This window comes from Pelodiscus sinensis, chromosome 3 (assembly GCF_049634645.1).
Source record: "Pelodiscus sinensis isolate JC-2024 chromosome 3, ASM4963464v1, whole genome shotgun sequence".
Lineage (NCBI taxonomy): Eukaryota > Metazoa > Chordata > Testudines > Trionychidae > Pelodiscus > Pelodiscus sinensis.
In genome coordinates, this window is record NC_134713.1 from 80,592,000 (window position 1) to 80,613,791 (window position 21,792).

At 40.3% G+C, this 21,792-nt stretch overlaps 2 long non-coding RNA genes across 8 annotated transcripts in view; one reads left to right on the forward strand and one right to left on the reverse strand.

Moving 5' to 3' along the window:
- Nucleotides 1–21,792, reverse strand: part of LOC142827856 (uncharacterized) — a 112,023-nt gene that overhangs the window by 41,348 nt on the left and 48,883 nt on the right. The gene's annotated exons all lie outside the window — the stretch shown is intronic.
- Nucleotides 8,894–20,435, forward strand: LOC112545820 (uncharacterized). The gene is made up of 4 exons (XR_003089358.2): nt 8,894–12,506; nt 16,633–16,897; nt 18,043–18,217; nt 19,569–20,435. It is a non-coding gene; the product is annotated as an uncharacterized LOC112545820 (long non-coding RNA).

Sequence of the window (21,792 nt, forward strand, 5' to 3'; positions counted from 1 at the left end):
GCCGTGTCAAAGGGGGGGCCTTGCGAAATTGTGCTGCCCTGAGCCCCGCAAAATTGTCATCTGCCCCTGCTTTTCATGGTTTTAGTTTAGGCACTTTTTTATGAATGATTTGGGGATTGGTTATGTATAGTGTTTTGGTGTTCTAATGGCAGATGGCCTGTCTGATAATGATTTAATATTTTTTTTTATTGCAATAAAGTCATGCTCCAAAATAAATGCTTGTATTTTATTAAGAAAGCTTATTAGTGCTTCACATCACTGCTTGCAAATAATAAAGATAACCACATGATGCAGGAGAAATGGGAAGTTGTATCCAAACACAATTTCTCAATACAGTTCTCTATATCAATCCAAAATGTAAACCCACTGTTCTTGCCAGCGTGGATGCAGGAGTGTGGCTATGAGACCTGGGTCCAACAACTGTAAACCCATGTGTACAATGCAGTGTAGATGCTACAGCCTGGGTTTGGAAGCACCAAGTCCAGAAGCCCAGGTTCCCATAGACATGGGTTCACAATGCGTTGTAGATGCACCCTGAATAATGGACAGTGGCCCTTTCATATGTGACAGTTAGACTAGTTCACATTATTGTAAATGATACCTTGAGGCTTTCAACCAAATGTACTGTCTTGGTAATACACGTTTTAATGCAGTGACTCTCAAGCAGGAGCTGTAATGCAGTCACAACCTTAATCTGGGATTAGAATTTTACAGTTCAGCCACACGAATAGCAGATATGTCTCAGCTAATGGCCATGTATCTTTTCCTCATGTAATTAAGTGAACAGAGGGTGCACAGGCCAATGGCTTCTCCCACCTCTTATCCCCATGATTATGGCTGTTCTTCCCTTTTATGTAAGTGAGATTTGTGAAAAATTCAAAGATCTCTGTATGCTTTCAGGAATATTGATTTGTGCAAATAGACCTTATCCAATTATAATGAATGGCATGATCTGTCAGCAAGCCATTTCCAGTACTGAATCATCCTTAATGCAGCAAAATGGAGCTGGGGCCTAGGACAACAGCATTCTAGTCAGGCAATATGTTGTCCAACAAAATTAAAATCTCCACAGATTAGGTGCACATGGCCAAAGGGTCTGTAAGCAAATGTGTCATTTTACAAATGAGACCCTTTTGTCATCAGATAATTCAACTGTCCATTGGTATTATAAACATAATTATTTTATATAAACTAGACAGTAACTTTTAGTACAGCAACATTGTAGTGATATGATAACACTGAACTTTGAACATTTCATTTAAGTTAAAACCTGTTCCCCAAAAAAGCCAATGAAAATGTGGATGAATGGTCTAACTTCTAGATAAGCAGTAATTGAATGCAACTGTGGTAAAACCCATGTGTTACAGTATTAATTCTAATACTGAAAGCATACTTGGGTCCAAATATTCCTAATGATTGGTGGCATTGTGCACTGTACATTTGAAAATAGTAATATTTACTGTTGTGGTTGCTACAGAAAATGCAGTATTTCCTGTTCTAATTACAGCAAATATAAAAAAGTACTGATGTTCACAGAATCATAGGGGTGGAAGAGACTTCAGGAGGTTATCAAGTCCAACTCCCTGCTAAAAGTGGGACCAATCCCAACTAAATCATCCTAGTCAGGGCTTTGTCAGGATGGGACTTAAAAACCCATTCGGATGGAGATTATATTACTTTCCCTAGGTAACCTATTCCAGTGCTTCTCTACCCTCCTAGTGAAATAGTTATTCCTAATATCCAACCTAGACCTCCACCACTTCAGCTTGAGACCATTGCTACTCGTTCTGTCATCTGCCACCACTCAGAACAGCCTCTTTCCATCCTCTTTGGAACCTCGCTTAAGGTAGTTAAAGACTGCTATCAAATCCCCCCTCACGCTTCTTTTCTGTATACTAAATAATCCCAAATCCCTCATCTTCTCCTCATAAATCATGTGCTCCAGCCCCCCCAATCATTTTTGTTGCCCTCTGCTTGACTTTTTCAAATATATCCACTTCCTTTCTGTAATGGGGGGCCCCAGAACTGGATGCAGTGCTCCAGATGTGGCCTCACCAATGCTGAATAAAGGGGAATAGTCACTTCACTAGATCTGCTGGCAATGCTCTTCCTAATGGACCCTAATATGCCGTTAGCCTTCTTGGCTACAAGATCATACTGTTGACTCATATCCACTGTTATCCCCAGGTTCTTTTCTGCTTAACTGCTGCTTAGCCACCTTGTCCCCAGCCTGTAACAGTGCTTAGGATTCTTCCGTCCTCCTCAAATTTCTATTGGCCCAATCTTCCAATTTGTATAGGTTACTCTGGACCCTATCTCTACCCTCCAGCACATCTATCTCTCTCCCTAGCTTAGTGTCATCTGCCAACCTGCTGAGAGTGCAATCCGTCCCTTCTTTTAGGTCAGGACATTCATTTTTAATATCACTCGTTGTGATAACTAATTAGGATATTATACCACAGAGAATAATGCTTTTTGCTCTATTTTGTAAATGAGCATCTTTCTAACCATAAAAGCTAGGTGTTCCCAAAATGAGGTCCCCAAAATCCTGGGAGCCTGCTACAGGTTATGCAGGGATCTGTCTTTTGAGTCAAAGCTGAGATATTCTGGGCCAGTGTTCCATCACTTCTGCTGCCTGGAGGACACCATTTTTGTTCTTAAATTGGCACCCTCTGCCCAGTGTGACCTCAGAAGCACCACGTGTGAAATGTCATGCTGGTGGGAATGTTTTCATGATGGCAGAGGCATACAGGCAATACTGGAAATAAAAGGGGTCTGGAAAACTTAGGGAGATATCAATGGGAACATGGGGAAACAAGTTTGGGAATTTCCAGATTAAGCATTTGTACAAAGACTATACAGTATGTGGATTGTGTGTGTGTTTATCTATAGTTTCAGTTCAATTTCACATGGTACATGACTAATAGGGTTGGTACTCTTATTGGCAGTCTCAGGAAAAAGGGTCAAGAGCTATGTGGACATTCAGAGTACATCCACCTCTCCCATAGACTTCCAGTTTACTGTTGAGATAGAGTTAGGGGAGGGGGGGGCAATTTGGTAGAAATTGGCTAAAAATAAAGGCATAATGCACTGGTTTCAGGCAATATTCCTGCTAATTAAGCATCACATTTTGTGTTGCTATTAGTACAATTTTAGCTTGGATTTAACTGAGTGAAGCCATATCTAGAGAGCTTACAGTGTCACAGCTGTACCAGTGCAGCTGCATTACTATAAGATTTCCACTGTGGCTGCTTTATGCCAACAGGAGAGATGTCTCCTGTTGACATAACTAAACCAACCTAAATCAGCAGCAGTAGCTATGTCAGTGGCACAGTATTACCCACGGACATAGGGATGTCCATACTGACATTTCTATTGATGTAACTGATGTCGTTCAGTAGTGTGTTTTTTTTCACTCTGCTGAGCAACAAATTATGCTAACAAAGGTGCTGGTGTAGACATAGCCTTAAAGTTCAATAAAGGTTCAAAGTGTTTTTATTTTTAAAAAATGATGTTATTCCTAAAGGTTCTGTGTCTCTAAGATATACCTTCATAACGAATGATAATATAATTTATTATAATACTTTTGACAGCAGATGAATGAACATATACAGGCATAATATAACAGATCAAGTTGAAACTAGGCCATCTTTCTCCAATCTGTTTTTCCCCTTATTCAATTTTACCCTATGACTTCTTATTATTATTCATTCTTAAATCCTGCTTTCCCTTTTCTTTAATCTATCACTCTACAAATAATTGTAAATATGAATCATGCTACCCTTAGTCATCTTTTAGAAAGCTGCAGATACTCAGAGTGTGTCTAGACTACAGGCTTTTGTTTACAAAAGTGGACTTTTGTCAACAAAACTATACCTGCGTCTACATACCACCGAGTTCTGTCAACAGTAAGTCAACAGAACGCAGAAGTTTTGTGGATGGTGGTAAATCTCATTCTGAGGAATAACGCCCTTTGTCGACAGAGTTCTGTTGACAAAAGGTGCTATTGCATCCACATTGTGCTTTTTCAAAAGAGAGCATCTAGAATCTCTGTTGAAAAAGCAGCTTGATTTGTTGACAGAATTGGCTGTAATCTAGATGCTTTTTGTTGACAGAGGCTTTGTCAACAGTATCTGTTGACAAAACCTCTGTCGACAAAAGCCTGTAGTCTAGATCTACCCACTGGCTACGTCTAGACTGGCATGATTTTCCGCAAATGCTTTTAATGGAAAAGTTTTCCGTTAAAAGCATTTGCAGAAAACAGCGTCTAGATTGGCATGGATGCTTTTCCGCAGAAGCACTTTTTGCGGAAAAGCGTCCGTGCCAATCTAGACGCGCTTTTCCACAAAAAAGCCCCGACTGCCATTTTCGCGAGCAGGGCTTTTTTGCGCAAAACAAATCTGAGCTGTCTACACTGGCCCTTTTGTGCAAAAGCTTTTGTGCAAAAGGACTTTTGCCCGAATGGAGCAGCATAGTATTTCCGCAAGAAGCACTGATTTCTTACATGAGATCGTCAGTGTTCTTGCGGAAATTCAAGCGGCCAGTGTAGACAGCTGGCAAGTTTTTCTGCTTTTGTGGAAAAACTTTCCAGTCTGGACACAGCCTCAGTGTTTGATCATCCCTTCTGTTACACCATGTTTATTCTGTTGTTACTCCACTGGAGTTTTGACTGATATATAAAACTGGTGCGACTGAGTGGAGAATCTGATTTTTAATATTTATAACCATTTCTCACAGGTCAACTCTTGAAAAAACTACAAGTTCAACAAAAAATTGGCAGAATAATAAACAATGACACCATCCACTTAAAAGGGCAAATGGAGGATTTGCACATTCAAGCCATGAAAAGAATATTTGGACTGTGAAGACCAGGGTAAAGGCCTGGACTCAATGAGATTATTTTGGTTGGTATCTCAATGAGTTTGTCCAAGGGAAAAAAGATTAGTCTTTAATTTAAAAAAATTCTGATTTCCACCAAATTGTACTTATTAGTATATGAATCCTTGCAGTATGTTTTTGTTTTATAGATATTACAAACCAGATTCTGTTGTCAGTTACGTGAATATAAATAGGGAATAATTCCATTGCTGTCAATACAGTTTCTCCCCTCATCTTTGTAATTGAAATCAGATCCTATCCCAAAGACTAAATTCTGAGAAGTGCCAGATCCAAATCTGACATTATCAATGACAGGCAATAAAACGTTTTCTTTTCTGATGTCAGTCAAGTCACACAAACAGACAAGTGGAATTGGCAGACATGAAGCCCTGGACGTTGTGGGTAATATAGCAGCAGCATCAACAAGCTTTATTTTTATTTATTTATTTATTATTTATTAGGACAAGATCAAACTGCTTTAAAAATTGTAACAACAAAGAACCAGGCTTCAGCTATTTGCCTATGACACCATTTTTTGTGTAACAGTTTTTCTTTGATCTCACTCAATGGATTTAGCTTCAGATATCCCAGGTTGTAAGACTGTAATTAGAAATGATATCTTGTTAAATAGTTTAGGTTACTGGTCCAAGTTTATTGGTTTATAGAAAATGGCTTTGCTTTAGTTCTTGAGGATTTAGAGGATTTCTATTTTACTTTCTTCCTACTATTAAATTTCTTCTAGCTAAAATAGGTTGTGCACACTTATAGAATAGAATACACCAACTCAATGATATAAGTGCTTTTATACTGTCTTAACTTTCTTTAGATCCCAGTAAATTGTGCAACATACTATTTTTGATTGTGGTCTGTTTATTTGCATTAATTAAGTTTCCCTTAACATAAAGGGCAGCTTCTTCTCTACTATGAACAAGAGGCCAAGTTAACTATCACTTATTAAATGTCTAGGATAGTCTGAAGAGATTAGCTATCTTTGTCTTTATTTTATTGCATAAAAAGCTTACATGTTTTTTCCTGTTCTTATTGCCCAGTTGTATCTGTTAGACCAAATCAGCCCTTTTTAGTTTTCCTTTAATGACATAATATTGTGACAGCTGCCATATAACCAACACTGCAGGTTGATTCAGGGATCTGCAGAGCTAAATGCGTCAAGGGCTAGAGGGTTGAGAGCCAAATGCTGCGCACTGATTGTAACTGACCTACCTCCTCTTTAGAAGAGACACATGAAGTATGGGCCAGGATAATCTGACCATTGTTATTCCAGATTTACATTCGTGTGACTCTGATTTTAGCAGTTACACTGGCAGGAAACTGGAATAACACAAATGTGAACCAAGCCCTTTGTTTCCTGGAGTATGTAACACTAACAAGGACAATTTTTTTAAAAAATCAGAGAGACAATAGCATTACGCTGATTTCTTTTTCCCTTGCTGAGCATCTGTCCTAGTATTGCTGTTTGTCATCAAATCTTATGCTCAGGAAAATTAAATGTGACTATGTGAAACAGAATGTGCATGGCGTGTTACCGTTATAGAAACAGCTCTGGAGCTGTAAAAGCACACTCCTAAGTGTTTTGAATTTTAATTTCTAGTATGTGTTAAGTAGTGAAATATTTATAGACGGTTTGTGCTAGTAGGTATTTTTTAGTAGGCGGGGATTTTATTTTATAGCATCCTTTGTATTTAGTAATGAATGCCTCCAATAAAAATGTCACCTGAGGAAGATAGAATATTCTTTCATAATGTCAGTCCAGTCTAAAATAAAATCTCATTCCAAATTTTTTCACTGCAAAAGAGATTCAATTTTTTTTCTATTTAAGTCTTAATGTGCCTATCTTGCAAGCTCATCTCCCTTTTCATTCTCATATTCTTCCATTTGTAATATACAAACCCTATTTCATTCTATTAAACTGCCTGTTTTAAGCAATTTTTTATCACAATAATACTCCCTTGATTATCTGCAGGAGGAACAACTTTATTTTTGATTTGGCTAGCTCACTTACATTCTCCCTTACAAATTCAGCGACTACTTCCAGTGACAAAGGTGATATTTGTTGGTGAGGTCAGAGCTGATTAACTGAAAAAGAGGCAGCTGTTTCAATTAACCTACTCCACATTTCAAGAGACTTTTTTTCTCATTAAGAAAAACAAGAAATTGAGAGATGGACCTTCTTTAGCTGAATTGCTCCTTGCTTCTCCCTCCAGGGAGAAAAAGTCAATCTAGTAAACAAAGAACAGTCATTAGCGGACATCTGTGTCTAATAACCAGGGCACAGTAGAAGATTGAAAAAAAATGCCTTATACCTTTAATTTGCATGGACCAATGAAATGTACTCTACTATAGACTACAGAAAACTCTTCTTTTAGCTGGTTGCAGCAGAAATTGTTAGTTTTCTACTCTTGCTGCATGGTGGTGGTCCGGAGCAGGCCGCGGGTGTGGGAGTATGTCCCGGGTGGGGTGGTGCGCCCTGCACGAGCAGCTGGTGTAGCTGGTGTAGCTGTAGAGAAAGAAGAGAAGTGGTCAGTTCTTCCTGGGGACACAGTGGATGATGCCCAGTCCCCCCTCCCCACCCCCCGCAACATGAGGGCAACCGTGCCCTGCATCGTCAGAGCCGCTGTGCTTGCACTGAGGCCATGGTCAGGATGTCTGGCTCTCCCCGGGACTGGGAGCTGTCCCAAGACTGCACCCATGCCCCTGTGTTGTGTACAGTGTGGCTCATGTGTGCGGTCCCTGGTCTCCCTCCCTGCCTCCCCCCCGGGCAAGGTATAGTGCTGGCACTTACCCGGTATGGCTTCCGTGGATGACCCTGCTGACTCTGGTGCCGGAACAGCTGGTGGCGGCCCCTCCGGTGCGCCCGGGTCAGGGCCCTCCGGTCCTGGCTCGCTGCCTCCCGAGCTGGCATGGACCGCTCCACCCCCCCAGGAGTTGGCCAAGGGCAGGGAAGTAGAAGCAGGTGGCAGCCCCTGCTGCAGCGCCACCCCTGGTGGCCCTGGCATACACCTGCCACAGTTCTTTGTCCCTTTCAGGCCATGGTGGCTGCTATCCGGCCGTAGACGGCAGTGTTCCTCCTCCTAGTGCAGATATCATAGACGTTGGGGGCCTCCCCCCAAACCTCAATGAGGTCCATGACCTCCACACTAATCCAGGAGGGCGCGTGCCATCTATGGCCCCTGGGTGCTGGGGGACTGGACTAGGGACGGCTCGCTGTCACTGGCTGCCTGGCTTATCCTGGGGCCACTGGGCCAGGGGCAGAAACTGCTGGCAGGGCTGGCTCTAGCAAGTGCGGTCTGACCAGAGTCTACCCCTTTAAGGGCCCCGGGGCTGGGGGAGAGGAGAGGAGTTTTCCTGGTTTGGCCCAGAGTGTCCACCAGGGGGAACCTGGGAAGGGCTAGCCTCCAGCTAGTTTGAATTAAGTGGCTACACAGCCCTTAATCAGAACTACTTAATTCAAACTAGGCATTACTCCTCGTAAAATGAGGTTTACCTAGTTCGAATTAAGCACTCCGCTATTTTGAATTAAAAAGCTGCTATTAAAGTTAATTTGAAGTAATGGCTGTTAGTTCGAATTAACTTTGTAGATGTACCCTTTGCAGGAGCAAGTTCACGATTTCAGCCCCTGTGCCCTGCTCTTGTATTTCCAGAGAGGACTAAGCATCTAAAAAGGCGTGGGGATGAAGTAAGGCCTAAACAACCCCCTAAACCCCCTGCAAAGTTGGACAAGAGTGATGAGGGGTGGTCTGCATCATCTAACAGGCAAGCACACAGGGCGCAACTCCTTGGCTATGTCTAGACTGGCATGATTTTCCGCAAATCTTTTAATGGAAAAGTTCTCCGTTAAAAGCATTTACGGAAAAGAGCATCTAGATTGGCACGGACGCTTTTCCGCAAAAGTACTTTTGCACAAAAGCATCCATGGCTAATCTAGACGCACTTTTGTGCAAAAAAGCCCCGATCGCCATTTTCGCGATCAGGGCTTTTTTGCGCAAAACAAATCTGAGCTGCGCAAAAGGACTTTTGCCCGAACGGGAACAGCATAGTATTTCCAGAAGAAGCACTGATTTCTTACGTGAGCTCATCAGTGTTCTTGCGGAAATTTAAGCGGTCAGTGTAGACAGCTGGTCAGTGTAGACAGCTGGCAAGTTTTTCTGCAAAAGCAGCTGCTTTTGCGGAAAAACTTGCCAGTCTAGACGCAGCCCTCCTATATTTTGAGAGATTGTGTCTTCTGTAACCCTAATCTCTGACAGTGCTCCCCTGAAGTAGTTTGGGGCCACACTGCTCCCTACTCAGGGTTGCAGCTAAAAGCCACAGCTGAACCACCAATGTATTAAACTTCTTATTTGAGTAGTGTCGCTGTGCTGTTGATCAGAGAATTTTATCCTGCGCATACACTACTCCTCCACCCCCGGTCATGGTCTACTACAACAAAGCTAAGTAGCATTACACAGGAGAACTCTCCTCAGTTCCTTCTCAACTGGTCCTGGCTAGAGATGGAGTTTTGACTGTCTGTTAGCAGATTGTTTCTTTCTATAGAATTGCTAATAGTTTCTCTCATCTTTTAGGGTGCGTCTACACAGCACCCTAAACTCGACATAAGATATGCAATTGGAACTAGGCAAATTGTGTGTCTTATCTCAAATCTATTTCAAAATAGCTTATTTTGGTATTTGGCATGTCTATACAGTGGCAAATTTCAAAATAATGTACTATTTCAAGCTATCCCTTATCCCTCGTGCAATGAGGTTTACCAGGATGGCAAACAAACATGTCCGTTATTTCAAAAAATATTTCAAAATAACGGGCGGCTTGTGTAGATACTAGGTAGCTGTGCATTGTAGACATACCCTTAGAGACTAGAATTCATAGGAGCCATCCAAACAAGAGCACCTCTCCCTCATTTCAGGCTTCTCAGCCTTTCTATGCTTTTGCTTTCCATGCTGCCATTGCAGTTAGTGTGTGGTATGACTGTTTTTCAAGATTTATGAAGGATGTTAAGCATAATTTGTTTTTAAAAAGTGTTATTTCTAGTGGTGTATACACAATTTATAAACAAGAGAACCTGTAAGTGCTAGGTCTATATGTTGCTATAGATACAGGCTCTGATTTTGCAACTGATAGTCAATGCGGCTCCATTGAGGCTCTTATCACTTGCAGTATTGAGATTGAAGTTTGCAATTTTTCTCCATGCTTCTCCTTAGTTATTCCTGACAGTTCAATACATGGTCTTTGTTTGCATGTTTTTGTGCTTTGTATTTGTCTGAGTCCGTGAAATTTGCATATATTATGTGATGGTTCATATAGTGATTCCCACACTCTTATAATGACTGGACTGCTACATGTGGAATCTCACAGATAAGGATTAAATTAGCTCCAGTTATCTCATAGACATGACTCACAAATGTAAACAAAAATGCCATGCCATTTAGAGAAATGCCATGACTCTGATTCCCCATTATATTGCTTTTGTGTGGGTAAAGGGGGGCTAGAGGATAGAAGAAAAGAGAAATACTGAAGTTGCTTTTGCCTCGGTAATGACATCATCACACTTTAGCCCTGATTTTGATCTCACACTGGTACAAATAAGATAAGACACCCGGCTCACTCCTGCCTGGCCCTCAGGGCTCTGATCCAGGGACATCAATGGTCTTGCTGGACCATGGATGTTGCCAGACCAGAGTCCCGGACTTGAGAAGTTCAACCTGTAGTTGTTTCACAAACCAGAGGAGTTAGTTTATTTCACCCCCCCACCACCATTTCATTTAATAGTAAGTTTCCAAAAGAGGGTATGCTTCACTAATTCATTATATTACAATTATATTATGTCAGGGTTCAACCTTGTTATTTTTATTTGCCTGATTATTATAAACAATCACGGGGATCATCACACTTTGCTGAATTCTAACATTTTCTGTGTCAAAAAGAAATACAAAAATAAGGGACTTGAATCTACACAAGGCATAGATGGCATCACATTCCATACAAAGGCAACTCAAGCATAGTATGTGATCTTAAACGTTTCTGATCTGGCAAATAAGGATTACAGCTTTCTGTATTCATATTTTATGTTTTTCGTGACTCCAGTCTAACCTCAGGGAGAGACTGGAATATTGGCTTGTCTGCACCTCAGAGCTGACATTGGAATATATAATCAAGAAAGCTTGCCATCTGATTAAATCTCCACTGACACAGCGCCTGCCTTTGTGAAATTTGAAGCTTCTCTTCCCTATTTCTCTACCATTATAGAAGGCATGCCATGGCATCCTTCCCTGCTTCTTTATGATGGATACCCCTTACTGTTTTAGCTTAGTGGTGTCTCTTGGGGACATGACAGAGATGGTCTGGCAGCACACACACTGCCTCTAAGCACAGTCTGTACTTCTAACCAGCTGGTCATCAGGGACCTACAGATCTGTATCACCACCAGCGGCAGCTGCCTTTCATTTCCTCTGGTCCCTGAGGTTTTAATATTATGTACAATGAAAGTGCCTTTTAGTACCTCATTGACCACATTCACTAGTGCTGACTCTAAGCCATTTGAAGTTGGAGGGGAGAAAACACTATTTTTTCACTGAGGTTATCATTGCAGAACTGCTCTGAAAAGAAAATTAAACAAATCCTAGGAAAAATGGCAAGATCCTGACCCTAATGAAATTCTGTGCTGTTACAAGACTGAAGGAAAGTAGCAGTATGCGGGGGCCATTCTCCAACAGTTTCGGTGTATGTATGTGTAGCCCCAGCATCCTTATAGATTCAGCTCTGCAGCAGCTCTAGCCTTTTCTCAGGAATGAGGCAGGGAAGCTCTCTTCCACCCTAGAGGTTGGAAATTCTCTTCCACCGCTCCATATGCCCTGGAGTCAACGCAAACATATCAGAATAATACAATGAATATGGGAAAGGGAAATATTTATTTACAGAGGGATGAAAAGAGAAAAACTACAGAAGACCAAATAGGAGGTTTGTCCTCCTCAGGTGATTCCTCCCTGGCATAGTGATCCTCCTGGCCCTTGTCCTGGGGTGACATTAAAATAGACCTGTATGAAAACTAGTACAGGAAATCATTTTCAGGTTAGTCAGACCGATTGGCAAATTAACAAAAGGAAGCAAGATACTGCTTTGTTGCACTGGTGTAAATCCAGACTAATTACAATTAAATCGAGTAACTCCCAGTTGGGTAAATAAAGCCAGAGTGTGCCTTGTAGCTCAACTGTTCTGTGTCACTGGAAGTTAGTCTGAATATACAGCAGTAAAATAATTGTAGATATAAAGGAGAAAAGTATGTGCTATTTGGAACATGCATCTACATCCATTTCACATTATGGCTGGAAAGAAATAAACCATAAATCTTTCTACTTTTCTAACCATAACTCATTTAGCACCACTGGTTGTTGAGTGCACTAAGGTTGCTCCATATAATGTGGTTTTGTCCTTAGATGACCTCACATTTGATCAGAATGTTACTTGCACCCTGTGAAAATTCTATCCACAGTGTGAGGAAGGATATGTCACCTGCTTCAGAATAAGAGAAGGGAATGGAAACATCCTTTTGCTTTCTCCTTCCCCCACCTCCCAAGGAAGCAGGAAGCCAGGTTATTGCCAAGTTTTCTGAGCACAATGTAAGTGACAAATGGAGGCATGAGTTCTCATTCTCTTGCACTTTGCGCTCATAACTTTTTACCTTTTTTTCTTCTTCTTCAATACTTTGAATATACGACGGCTTATCTGGGGGGTAGGCTGCCTGTCATTTGCTATCAACAGCAGATGGGTTCCAGAATTTGATTAACTTGTGTGCGTTGGTTGAGAAATAGATTTAGTGCCACTGTGTCAGAAATGGGCATTTTGGAAAATAAATGATGAAGACTGAGAAGTTATGTTCAAAAGAGTAATTGCACTTCACCAGCTCTTATACAGCACACTTCGTAGCTACTTATTATAGTCAAATATGCAACTGGAGGATAATAGAGAAAATGCATGACCAATGATAAAAACAACAGTATGAGGCAACATAACAGATATATGCCCTGAAAAATGTTATGACTCAATAATCACGCCTGGAAAGATGCCTATCCAAACAACCTTATTCTCTCATTTTATTGTGTGCTAACCAAAAATGATTTCTGCTATTTAAAGCAGAGATCTAGGCAATCTTACTTTTTGGTAACATTCAGACTCATGACAATTTTGGATTGGTATCATTGGGAATGCTCTACTCATTCCAGCACATTAATTCACATTGAAAATATGTTAGAAATCATTGTAATTCTATCAGAAGAAAAGGACTAGGGATCACCAACTGAAATGAATAGGCAGCAGGTTTAAAACAAAGGGAAGTTTTCTTCACACAGCACACAGTCAACCTGTGGAACTCCTTGCCAGAGGATGTTGTGAAGGCCAGGACTTTAACAGGGTTAAAAAAATAACTAGATAAATTGATGGAGGTTAGGTCCATCAATACGTATTAGACAGGATGAGTAGGAATGATGTCCCTAGTTGTTGTTTCTTTCAGAGGATGGAAATGGATGACAGGAGAGGGATCACTTGGGCTACGTCTAGACTGGCATGATTTTCCGGAAATGCTTTGAACGGAAAAGTTTTCCATTAAAAGCATTTGCGGAAAAGAGCATCTAGATTGGCATGGACGCTTTTCCGCAAAAGCACTTTTTGCAGAAAAGCGTCCGTGCCAATCTAGATGCGCTTTTGCACAAAATGGCAAAATGGCAAAATGAAAATGGCGATTGAAGCTTTTTTGCACAAAACAAATCTGAGCTGTCTAAACTGGCTCTTTTGTGCAAAGCTTTTTGGGCATGCACTTTCTCATCAGAAACACACTGAACTAATGCATAAGTAAGACAAGGCCTTAGGCCTTTTCTTTACTACAGAATGGAACCGTTGCTGACAATGGCAATAACAATAGTTACAGTTGAAGTGATGCTGAACTAAGTATATCTTATCTGAAAGTTCAGACATGGACAAGTCATGTTCAGCAATATTTTAATTTAACTGCAGTTCAACTCAGATTGGAACTAGGGCTAAAAATGGTTAGCTGAAATGCATACAAACCTATATTGTACACGCACAGAGAACCATATTCAGAGCCAGTTTGGTAGCAAGCATTGTTAAAATCTGTTATCAGCATTTATTCTACTTTGCAGTACAAAAAAAAAAGGCACTAGACTACTTGTGAACATATGTGAGGGAACTAGGGATGTGGGGGATGCTGCAGCATCTCCAAGTTTTATGTGGGGCCTGGCTCCACACCTGGGACTCCACTCCCAGCTCAGGGCTCATGAATCTCAGGCTGGAAGTTGAAAATTGCAGTGTAGTTATTTGGACCTGGGCTGCAGTCCAACCCCAAGGCTACGTCTACATTGGCCCCTTCTTCGGAAGGGGCATGTATATTTCCAACTTCAGAATAGGGAAATCCGCGGGGGATTTAAATATCCCCCGCGGGATTTAAATAAACATGGCCACCGCTTTTTTTCCGGCTTGGGGAAAAGCCGGAAAAAAGTGTCTAGACTGGCACGATCCTCCGGAATAAAGCCCTTTTCCGGAGGATCTCTTATTCAAAGTAGGAATAAGAGATCCTCCGGAAAAGGGCTTTATTCCGGAGGATCGCACCAGTCTAGACACTTTTTTCCGGCTTTTCCCCAAGCCGGAAAAAAAGCGGCGGCCATGTTTATTTAAATCCCGCGGGGGATATTTAAATCCCCCGCGGATTTCCCTATTCTGAAGTTGGAAATTAACATGCCCCTTCCGAAGAAGGGGCCAATGTAGACGTAGCCCAAATGTTGACATTGCATTTTTGTAACCCTCAGTCCAAGCCCCACAACTTCACATCATATAAAGCATGCAATTGACTATGTGTAATGAAATTCAGATTACAGTTTGCATTGTGAATGGAAACTTACACATAAACTAGAAGTAATGCAATCTTTAAATGTGTGGCAAGGGCCCCTCTTCTCCAAGCCACCACTGGGTAGGCCTCCTCCCCTTAGCCGCCAAGTTTGGGGGTTTTACAGCAGGTCTCAATGGTAGGGAGCCCAGCCAGGGGCCCACAGGTTCCTCCCTAGTTGCCTTTACCTAACTTTGGTCAAAATTATTCTCTCCAGCTACGTCTAGACTGACATGATTTTCCGGAAATGCTTTTAATGGAAAAGTTTTCCATTAAAAGCATTTGCAGAAGAGAGCGTCTAGATTGGCTTGGACGCTTTTCCGCAAAAGCACTTTTTGCAGAAAAGCATCTGTGGCCAATCTAAACGCGCTTTTGTGTAAAAAAGCCCCGATCACCATTTTTGTGATCGGGGCTTTTTTGCGCAAAACAAATCTGAGCTGTCTACACTGGCCCTTTTGCGCAAAAGGGACTTTTGCCTGAACAGGAGCAGCATATTGTTTCTGCAAAAAGCACTGATTTCTTACAGTAGGAAGTCAATGCTTTTGTGGAAATTCAAGTGGCCAGTGTAGTCAGCTGGCAAGTTTTTCCGGAAAAGTGACTGATTTTCTGGAAAAACTGGCCTGTCTAGACACAGCCTCCAATTTCTTCCTTTCTGTCTCTCCACCACCTTCCTTTCATCCTCTCACTCTCCTCTCCAGCCTCCAACTGCTGAGGCTTTTAAAGGCCCTCAGACAGACAGCAGAGAAGTCAGCTGACCCCAATTTGCCTGAGCCAGCTCCCTCCTAGCTGCATCTAATTGGGCTGCAGTTCTCTGCTTCTTCTCACAGGGTTTTTCCCTTTTGGGCTGCTTTTTCCCTTCTCTGCAGCAGCTCCCTGGCCTGACCCTGTTACAAGTGTCATTATTAGGTATCTCTCTAGTTTTCAGGTAGCAGCAGTGTTTCTCTAGAAAACATGTAATAAAAATATAAGTAGGACTTAGTGAGTCTGCTGACAGATAAACAGCCTTTGAATCTATGAAAACCTGTCAGTGATAAATATAATCAATGTATTTTAACACAAAATTTTCCTCAAAATAATATTAGATTAGGGTTTCTAATAGAGGTAAGAAACTGATTAAAAATCTTGGTGAACATTTGGGGTTATGTGATTTGTTTCATAAAAATGTTATCACTCCTCTCATGCCCAGCCTCTTTGTCTTTGCCTGTCGGCAACATTTATTATACATGAGCCAACTATGAAAGCTAGAATTGGCCTGATGTGAACATTTGAACTAGCATTCCTCAAAACAAAATCCAGAAGGTCAGTTCATTTTGACTATCCAACCCACCTTTTAACTGTTAGGTGTGTACAATTCCTCAATCATACCAGGAAGTATTGTGCTGCTTCTGACAGCAAAAATTATAGGAGTGAGAGCCACACATAATGCTATCAACTTAGGCTAGTTAGAGCCAAAATTTCCCTCTAGTGACAGGACAACTTGGGGGACAAATGCACATAGGGCAGCTGGTTGCCAAATTTCTACTGAAAGTCATTGGAAATTGACCGCTTAATTCCCATTTGTAGAACTGAAAATCTCCCCTAGGTGGACTCCTGGAATATGCTTCTAATATTATTAAGTTATATAGGGCAAAAGGGCTGTGAGAACCAAAGGATAGGGAGGAAGAAGAAGGAAGTGATTAATCTGTTGCAAGTTTGAGAAAATATGGGCTGAATTCACACATGACCTAAATTTTATCTTTTAGTTTCTGAAACACTTACTGAGATAAGAGAGGGGTGTTCACTTAGTGTAATAATTTGTTTTACATTCTGAACAAAGTGAAATTTTGTATTTTGCTTTGAATGTTTTGCAGAAATCATGTAGCATATTCTGGGAGCATGGATGCTGCAGAGGCTTTGGAATGTTGAGAAATCCCTACTATCATGAAGCCTTGATGTTCTAATGACAAATTTAAACTGAATGCCTGTACAATTTTCCTAACCGTGAGAGGTCCTGGCATGTGTAATAATTCTTCAAGGCAAAGTAGTGGAAGTTGCATCTCTTGAGACTTTTAAAACCAGGCTGTATGAAACTCTAGAAAATATATTGTGAGCCATTACAGTTCTGTACTTGCAGAGGTGGGTAGGCTAAAAAGATGACCTTATTCAGCAATAAGATATGAGAGGATGAGCACTATTGTTGTCTCTTCATAACATGGCTTGGTGGCTGTTCAGTGTGAGACTGATGGCACAGAGCTGCTAAACACTGAGGGGTGCTTTACAACCCTCTTGTGCTCTCTGATTTTGATTATAAAATGTTAATTTATAAAGGGCCCCCTCTGAAATGTTAATAAATATAGAAATAATTTTTTAAATTGGATGTAAGGGCACATTAGGGGAAATAGTTGAAGATTAATGTTCATTTGTAATGATGCTGCAAATGGATTCACATGGTTTCAAAATGCAAAGCATCTACATTTAACATTGGAATTAACATGGGATGGTAAATTATCTGGAGGACAGTGATTGGACCCTGTTCTTTCTTGCTTCTGACAGCACCCTATTATGCTGGAATTGGGAAGCGTTGTAAGAAAACTGTTTATAAACTGAAAAATAACTTTCTCCTCAAGACCAATTATTTTCTTAATGACTTTCAGGGTATTGTTTGTTTATATTTTTATTTTTTTTAATGCTCTTCTCAGCACCACATGAGTTCTGTTAGCTATTTTGAAACAGGCAGCAACAAGAAAGCACAGTGGTGTATGTGAGAAGTATTACAACATAAAAATAAAAGGCATTATAAGTGATAGAAGTAGTAATTCCTAATACCACTACTATAGTGTTTTACATTTTCAAAGTGATATGTACACATTCATTACCAGCACTATAATTGGACCCAGTCCTAGTTCCCACAGAAACCAAGGACAAAACTTCCATTGAATTCCATGGATGTACAAATATGCTTGTTTTTACTAGGTTTTCCTCTCCCAAGTTAGTGTCAATGATTAAGGCAAAATAAAGTAATTGTGTTTTAACTAAAAGTTCTACAAAAAATTACAATTATATTAGGGTTGATGGCCATTCCTCTGTTTTCATTGGAATGTATACGTGCCAAGTAAATTATGTAGCTGGAAGTTTCTATTGAATTACATCCAGCTCACATGTACAGACTTATTTGAATAGAGTTGACGAGTAGGCTTTTCATACAATTCAAATTAAACCCAAAGGATTGAGATCCTAAAGATTTCTGCAGTTATTAAATGTCATTTCTCTGCTTTTTGCAGGACTTATTGCTCAGGAAGGCACATAGTTTAAAACCATCTGCTTTGACACTATGAAGTCTGGAGTTGATATATAATATACAAATATATATACGCCAAAGATGAACAAGTTCTTAGATCTTGATCTAAAATTAGTAGAAAGATTCCTGTTAACTGCAGTCACTATGCCAAGCATCAGGTCAGATTATAAATTCTCAAAATAATCAGTTCCGTATGGTGTCTTGCACATATTTGTGTCAAAAGTGTTCATAATACTTCTTATGTATTGATAGAATATAAAATGGATGTGAAATCCATTTTCCTAGATGATGTGTAATGAAAACAACACACAGGATTTTATACTGGAATTTCTATAGAGCAGTGGCTATATTAAGAGTATTGAACTCTTGGTAGTAAAAGTGAGCACAGGCACATCTCATCCACATGCAAATCTGCCACACCATTTGCATTTTTAATAGGCTCTTGTCAAGAAATAGCCAAGATTGTAATAGCAGGGATATTATAGGTGAAGACAAATCCTAAGTATTGCTTCAGTAGTTTGGGTAAAGTAAAGGAACAAAGAGAACAAGTCTTTTCTTTCAAGTTCTGTTGACCTTAACCAGGAAAAGTTTTTTCTAATAAAGGGTATGTCTACACTTCAGTACAACACCTGTGGCTGGTCTATGTCAGCTGACTTGGGCTCATAAGCTTGGGATGTGGAGCCACAAAACTGTAGTTCAGATTCTGAATTCAGGCTGGCTCCTGAGTTCTGAGATCCCATGAGGATCTGATTGCAAACATCTATATTGTGATTTTATTGCCCTGCACCCTGCTGTGGAGGGTTGTTTTTGCAATGTAGACGTACCTTAGGAGTCATAACCTTAGCTGATATAAATAGGTGCACCTTCACTGAAGTTAAGGTTTTGCTTATTTATATCGTTGAGGATCTGGTTCTACAAAATCCCAAGTCTACAAACACTTATGCACATGGATAACTGAATGTGATCAGGCCTGTTGAAGTCAGTTCAGCTCCTTGAGCACATGAGTAGAGTTAAGCCTGTATGTTTTTGCAGGATAAAGGCCTAATTCTTAAATATGTTTTCATTTTTCAGTATATTAATGGCCTAGAGGCCACTGTGAAAAAATTCTATACATCTCAAGGTCTATTGTTTGAAGTAAAAGCTTCCACAAATGTTTACATAGCAAACATAAGTCTGTCGGCATCAAAAGCTATGCTAGGAGTAATTCATTTTGAAGGTAGCAGGCAACTGAGCTGGATAACAGCCAAAAATTTTATTTAAGCAAAATTGAAACTGAAATTGCTTTCCTAAAAGACAAAGTGGCAAAAGAGGCCAAGAGGAAGAGTTTGCCAGAGTTACATGTACTTTTGGCCAGGGTGGTATTTTTAGTTCCAACTGTAGAGCTAGTGCAGAATTCTATTTTCATTAGCAGTGATTTTACAAACCATCAGGGATAATTCAAGGTTTGTGTTACCCTGCTGAAGCTCAATCAGGTTGCCAATTAACACAACCAACCATTTTTCCTTTAAGGGAGAATTACCTGAAGATGACTGACAACTCTTTTCTATCCCAAGAAGTCTTTATTATTAGCTCGTTTAACCTGCTTCTGGTTTTCATTACGACTTGTACACTATCCCAGAAACTAGACAAGCCTTGTACAATTTCTGATAAAATAGAAGCCCGTGAACAATATTAGAATTCATTGTGAAGAGGAAGAAATGGCAAACTTGTTTGTTTCAGATTTTGAAGGTGGACAGATGGAAAATATAAAATACAGCTCCTTTTCATCTGAGGCTTTGTGAGAGGGTATGTTAAAACATTAAAACCAACTTTCTGACAAAACAGTAAAGAAACTGGTATTATTTCTATTTTTAAACACTTGAGGGGTGCTAAGGTACTGCATTGACGGTGGCCATATACTTACATAGCTAGAGATGGAAAGGAATGTTCCCACATGAAGCAGTATATTCTGCACTGGCACTGAAGATTATTATGGGCTAGATTGTGTAAGGGTTGGTATGTACCTGTGATGCTGCTCAGAGAATCACAATTCCTGTCTTGTGGGGAGTAATTAAATCATCCTTTTTCAGGAGGAACAATCCATTCTTCCCTCCCTGGGTATCCAGCTAGCTATTCTGGATAAGTGAATGGCAGACTTGCACTCTCTTTCTCTCATTGGCCTCAAAAATAGCCCCTATTCTCTCTCCACTGCTTCTAATGCTGCCCTTACTTGTATGTAAAGAAAGTGAGAGAATTTACTCTCCTTTATCCTGCACAGCTGAGTAAAGCTGTGGTATTGTAGTCTTCTGTGATTATTAATGTTGTAGCAATAAATAGACTTAAACTTTTTTATCTCCATCTAAGAAATTTTAGACCCGAGTTTCAAGATTGAATTGTCCATGTAGAATTAGAGTCCTCTGTTCCCTGTCTGTTATATCCAAAATCCAGCCTGAATTTTGAACTCCAACAATTACAGATTTGGAACTATAGTGCAGTTACCTATCAGAGAGAAAACACAGTTCTGTAATTCCTCTCTCTCTCCAACACAAAAATTGACTGGAATCTGCTCTGAACATTGGTTGGTAATAGTAGTTTATAGAGATCAAATCTGAAGAGCTGTTTAAAAGACCCAAGGGAAAATATAATCTAAACTCACAAGAACAGCATTTCTGATTGTTCTCACATGTTCTATATAAGAATTCCCTACTCCTGCAATAGATAAAGGCAGGTCAGATAGTTACAAGACATAAAGTTGGACTCTGATGAATGTTCAGAAAAAGAGGAACAGGGAACTCAAAATACAAACCTGCTCAAAGTTGGAATTTGTAAAACTACTCCACATTTGAGTTACTCAAGCACTAAAAGGGTATGTCTACACTAGGTTGTTAATTTGAGCTAGGTAGGCAAATCAGGCAACCGGAGTTGCAAATGAAGCCCGGGATTTAAATATCCCAGGCTTTAATTGCATGTTCCCGTCTGGCTCCATTTTAAAATCCCCCTTAGTCCAAACTAACTGCTCGCAGCTACACATGGCTACATGAGGAGTAACAGTTAATCCAAACTAAAGACTTTGTTCAGATTAACTTTAAACTGCCGCGTGTAGCTGCAGGCAGTTAGTTCAGACTAAGGGAGATTTAAAAATGGCGGCCGGACGGGAACATGCAAATAAAGCCCAGCATATTTAAATCCGGGCTTGCCTGATTTGCCTACCTAGCTCGAATTAATGAGCTAGTGTAGACATACCCAAGAGGGCTTGAAAATATATTCAGATGTGAAACACCTTCAGGGACTGTAATTTTCAGGGAAGTTATGTACCAGCATATATACAAGCTTAAAGAGATGATACCTTGCCAGTCATAAGTTTAGTGAGACAATAGAAACATTATATGAATAAAAGGAAACTTTCAGTTTCTTTAGTTTTCTCTTTTCCAGTCTCCATGACCTACAGTGAGCAACTTCTGCCTCTGGAGCTGATTTCATGCTGGAAAACACCCTTGCCTGTTTTAAAACTGTCTGCCAAAGACAGAATGTGAACAACAATGTCAGAAACATCTTAAATAAAACTTTGAGCCCACTGTTCCATTTACCTAACATTTTACTCTGTTTTCCCTTTCTGTTCAGGATACCAAAAATATATCTACTTAGGTATCTTATTACTGAGCTGATAATAAAGGCAGTTAAACACACACACACACACACAAAGACAGAAACCCCATTCTTTGAGAAAGTCCATTAGAATGTAATTTTAATTTTC